Here is a 5,784-nt window from a genome sequence, read left to right on the forward strand (position 1 = left end):
CCCCAACTCCCCAATCGGCCCTGCTCTGAGCCTGACCAGGGGCTGCACCTAGGGATTGGGCCTGCCCTCTGCCACCTGGGAGCAGGCCTAAGCCAGCAGGTCATTATCTCCTGAGGGGTCCCAGACTGGGAGAGGGCACAGGCCGGGCTGAGGGACCCCCTCTCCCCCCACCAGTGCACAAATTTTTGTGCACCGGGCCTCTAGTATATATATATTTTAAGAGAGGAGCACACGCAGCCACTGTGGAAAACAGTATGGAGTGTCCTCAAAAAATTAAAAATGGAACTCCCATTTGACCATGTGATCCCAATCTAGGAATATATCCCAAGAAACTAGAAACACCAATCAGAAAGCATATATGCATCCCTATGTTCATAGCAACACAATTTACAATAGCTAAGATTTGGAAACAGCCTAAGTGCCCATCAGCAAATGTGTGGATTTAAAAACTGTGGTACATCTACACGATGGAATACTATGCTGCTATAAAAAGTAAGGAACTCCTAACATTTGCAACAGCATGGATGGTCCTGGAGAGCATTATGCTAAGCGAAATAAGTCATGCAGAGAAAGATAAGTATCACATGATCTCACTCATTTGTGGAATATAATGAACAACATAAACGGATGAACAATAACAGATCCAGAGACATAGAAACATGAAACAGACTGTCAAACCTCAGAGGGAAGGCAGGGGCGGGCGGTAGGGGAGGAAAGGGGTAAGAGATCAACCAAAGGACTTGTATACATTCATATAAGCATAACCAATGATCACAGACAGTAGGAAGGTGAGAGCATGTGCTGGGGGGGAGGAGGGGGGTGGGAGCGGCGGAGAAGAGGTCAAAGGGGGGAAAGGGAGACATATGTAATACTTTGAACAATAAAGAATTTAAATTTAAAAAAAAAGAGAGCATAATGGAAACCTGGGAATTTATTTGCATACCATTTAATCCATGCCTAAATCACTTCCTAATTTATTTTTTTAACAATAGATTTTTTAGACTTTATAAATAAAAACTCCGAGTAATATAATCATTTATAAAAGACAATGCAAGTAATAAATAACAACACCAAGATCAACTAAAGATCTTCCTGACTTCACGGTCCTCTTCAATAGATCAGTGGTGGCACACAGTCTCAATCTCCATAAATACTCACTGATTCTTAAAACGACAGCGTCAACCACCATTTTACAGACATCACAGTCAGAGGCCCCGGGTATGGACACAGTCTCGCCCTCTCTCCCATGCCCCCAACCTCAAATACTAGGGTGTTACAACCGACGGTCTCGCTCACCGCCCTCACGGAGCCGAGGGTAGGGGAACGAGGGGCAGAGAATACTCTCCCACCCCTGCCCACAATCTTACTCCCCGTGACACCAACCTCGCACTTACTCGCACCCACAGTCACACAAATACATGTGTGCGGCACATCCAGTGACAGTCTCACACGGCACCATAGCGACCACCACGTCACACAGAGGAGCCCCGGCCCTGCGGCCCGAAGACTCACAGGCCACTCCTCAGCCCACTCCCTACCTGCAGAACTGAACGGCGGGAAGATACGGTCCTCGCCCCCAAGGCTCCGGCAATTTCTACTAGGGCCCACCTACAGCCCTGAGTGCCTGATGGAACCCAGCCCCCGGGCCCGGGAAAGAAGGGACAAAAGGGCCACCGACTGATGCACGCGGTGTCCACTGGGAAATGTAGTCCAGACCAGGAAAAAAACCTGTAGCCAACGCCACAGAATCCAACTGCGTCCACACTAGGGGCTGCAAACGCCACTCCCTCTGCCACAAGTCCTCCCACGCGGGCCTCTCCCAGATCTTCCAAAAGAAGCCCCAAGTCCCTGTTCCTCTTAGCTCTGGGCCTGGGTCCGCAACAGGGACGGAGCCAAGTTTCACACTAGATGGCATAAGATTAAAGTGCGCGGGCGCCGGGTCCACAACCCTTAGCAACGCGGGCTGAAGAATTTAGAGCCATCACTGATAGTGCATGCGTCTATACAAAGTGGGAGAAGGGATAGTTCCTAGAATTCCGTAAGGGTATCCCCCAAAAGTTGGTGTGTGGGGGGGAGCAGGGACTGCAGTGATGGCGAAACTTTTGAGCTCGGCGTGTCAGCATTTTGAAAAACCCTAACTTAACTCTGGTGCCGTGTCACATATAGAAATTTTTTGATATTTGCAACCATAGTAAAACAAAGATATATTTTTGATAATTATTTTATATATTTAAATGCCATTTAACAAAGAAAAATCAACCAAAATAATGAGTTCGCGTGTCACCTCTGACACACGTGTCATAGGTTCGCCATCACTGGACTAGAGTGTACAGGCATATTATACTTTCTCCCAGTCCCTAGGACAGGGGTGGGCAACCCCTGGCACGCGTGCCAAACATGGCACGCCAGTAAGTTTTGCTGGCATGTGAAACCCTCTCTTATAATCTTCCATTTACAATTGTGAATCTTTGTTCTCAGTGATGAATTTTGTTAAGTCTCGTAATAGGAGTAGCCTGACGGATGAAAGTAGTAGCTCGTGCATATCTCTGAAGGTCACGAAATATAAACCTGATGTAAAATCTCTGTCATCAGTGATGCAGCAGCAAAAGTCCCACTGATAATATCAAACGGAGTCATAAAGTTTTCTGTCGGACTATCAGTGTACATGTATACATTAAAAAATAAATGTATTTTTCATCATCATATACTGTGTTTTTGTCGCTCGAATGAATTTTATTATTTCTTCAAGGTTCTTCACATACGTACACCTTAAGAGATATCAAGTAGGTGTAACATGTTCTCAAAAAATTAGGGTTGGCACGCAGAAGAATTTTGAGTCAGAGATTTTGCTGGTTTGGGCATGCACTCACAAAAAGGTTGCCCACCCCTGTCTTAGGGCATTCTAGTTCAGGGAACACCTTACCTTGCAGATGGGGGTGGGTGGGACGAGAGTGGGGATAGGGTAGAACGCATAACCGTTTGCATATGGTTCTGCTATTTGTGATTTAGTGATGATGGGATTGAATGTGACCCCTCTTCTAACATGGGCCTTCTGTTAGGTATCTTCAAATTTCCCTTACTCCCTACATTCAGATAAAAATGTCACATTTCCAAAGAGGCTTTACCTGATCACTGCTCTCCCTTGGCACTCCATGGCTCCTTAATGTAACTAACTGTATACCCCGTTAGAACAATAGTGTTTATATTTTAAGTTTTTTATTTGTTTATTGTCTAGCCACTAGTTTCTGTCACCAGACTGTGATTTTGTGAGTTGGTGCATGACCCTTTGGTTCTGTCATTGTGTGTGTATGTGTGTGTTTCCTTGAGAGTACCTATATAAAACTCTATGTGCTGAGGTTGGCATGCTGTGTTTTGGTGACCATGTGATCGTGTGTTTGAGATTTGTGATGTTACCTCTGAGAATCTGCTGTAATAGAAACGGACATACTGGTGGAGAGTGGAGCAGGAGTGTGATATGATGGTGTGTGAGAGACCATGAGGATTAGAGGAATAGATGTCTGTCTGTGTGTGGAATTCTTCCCTGTGGTATCTGATTAGAAAGCACCCACAGTGTGCCAGATGCTCTTTGAGGTGCTCAGATAGACACAGAGAAAACAAACTTTAAAAATTTGCAAACAATATTAATGAATGGAAGTGCAACCTCAAGAGGCATATTAATATATGTGTAATTGGTTAACAAATAGAAATCTCAATCCATAGAAGGGAAATAAGAATACCAGAGACAGGAAATATAGGGTAAACATGTAAGACTTTTTTTTATTATTTAAACCTCAACAAATGAGGTTTAAATAATAAATACAAAATTAACACCTGAAAATCTATTGTTAGGATATATCACATATGGAAGCAAATTGTATGAAAAAAATAGCAGAAAGGCCAGGAGAGGAGATGTAAATTGAAATAAACTATTGTAAGTTCTTATATTCTATGTGAAGTAATATAATATCACTTGAACAAATACTGTGATAAATGAAATACTCAAATTCAAAGCCCTAAAGCAACCACTAAACTAACCAAAAGTTATAGTTAATAATCTAACAAAGGAGATAAAATAAAATCATAAAAATATTCAATTGGGAAGAGACGTGAACAAATAACAAATGAGAAACAAATTACAGGAAGCAAGGTTTATATTACTCAACATATCAAATATAAATGATCTGAACATCCCAATTAAGAGGCACTGAGTGTCAGAATGGATTAAAAACATCAACAAAAAACAAACAAAAAAACACACACAGCTTAACACATGTTGCCTAGGAAAATTTCACCTTAAATAGAACTCAAATGGTTAAAATTACAAGAATAGAAAGATACATGCTAATGCTGTGTAAAGAAAGCTGGAATGACTTTGGTTTCGAGAATGGATTCCTAGATGTCATTCCAAAGGAGTAAGCAAGCACAAAAAAAATAAATAAATAAACTGGACCTCTTCTGAATTAAGAACTTGTGTGCATCAAATAACATCAAGAAAGTGACCTACATTCACTAAGATAGACCATATGTTAGGACACAAATCTCTACAAGTTCAAGAAGATTGAAATCATATCAAGCATCTTCTTAGATCACAGTGGAATGAAATTAGAAATCAACTACAGTAAAAACACCCCATAACATTCAAACACATGCAGACTAAATAACATTTATTAAACAGTGAATGGGTTACCAATGAGATAAAAAAAATAATAATAAAGAAACTTCCTGGAAACAAGTTAAAATGAACATACACAACAACCCAAAATCTCTGGGACACAGCAAAAGCAGTCCTAAAAGGGAAGTTCATAGCACTACCAGCTTACCTCAAAAAACAAGACAAATTAACTATAAACTATTTAACCCTACAACTTAAAAAATTAGAAATAGAAAAACAAAAAAAGCCCAGAGTAAGTAGAAGGAAGGAAATAATAAAATTAAAGCAGAAATAAATAATATAGAGACAAAAAAAAAACCAAAAAAACAAAAAACCCCAACACAATACAAAAAAATCAATGAAACAAAGAGCTGGTTCTTTGAAAGAATAAACAAGATTGATGAACCGTTAGCCAAGTTCATCAAGAAACAAAGAGAGAGGACCCAAATAAAATCAGAAATGAAAGCAGAGAAGTAATCACTGAAAACACTATGAACAACTATATGCCAACAAGCTGGGCAATGTGGATGAATCTCCCAAATCTGAATCAGGAAGAATCAGAAAACTTGAATAGGCCAATAACAACTGATGAAATAGAAGCAATAATAATAATAATAATAATAATAATAATAAACAGCAAACAAAAGCCCGGGTCTAGATGGCTACACAGGGGAGTTTTACCAAACATTCAAAGAAGAACTAACACCTATGCTCTTCAAACTATTTCAAAAAATCCAAGGGGAAGGAACACTTCCAAACTCTTTTATTAAGGCAAGCATTATCCTAATTCCAAAATCAGATAAAGACACTACAAAGAAAGAGAATTACAGGCCAATATCCCTGATGAACATAGATGCTAAAATCCTAACAAAATATTAGCAAATCACATCCAGCAATATATTTAAAAGATTATACACCAGGGGGAGAAAAAATGGCGGAGGCTTAGACGGACGTGTTGGTGCTTTGTCCCGGACCAGATAAGGGCTAGCAGCTGAAACGGGTAACATACAGCCCGAATAAGCAGAGGAGATTCAGCTGAGAGACAGTCTGCAGCCAGGAAAGACAGAGAACTCCTAGAAAATGGGGATGGTTGGAGATTGAGGCTGAAACCTCCCCCTGGGCGCCAGCTCAGC

The 5,784-nt window shown here is 40.9% G+C and overlaps 1 protein-coding gene across 2 annotated transcripts in view; it reads right to left on the reverse strand.

The window, feature by feature from the left end:
• Positions 1-1,640, reverse strand: part of ZNF570 (zinc finger protein 570) — a 55,553-nt gene extending 53,913 nt beyond the window's left edge. Inside the window, exon 1 of one of the 2 annotated variants that reach the window (XM_005879928.2) lies at positions 1,539-1,640. The gene's annotated coding sequence lies outside the window, so the exon portion shown is untranslated. The remainder of the gene's footprint in view (positions 1-1,538) is intronic. The other variant, XM_014528088.1, reaches the window with a different exon arrangement.
• Positions 1,641-5,784: the final 4,144 nt, after the last annotated feature.

Source organism: Myotis brandtii, unplaced genomic scaffold, assembly GCF_000412655.1.
Source record: "Myotis brandtii unplaced genomic scaffold, ASM41265v1 scaffold616, whole genome shotgun sequence".
NCBI classification, from domain to species: domain Eukaryota; kingdom Metazoa; phylum Chordata; class Mammalia; order Chiroptera; family Vespertilionidae; genus Myotis; species Myotis brandtii.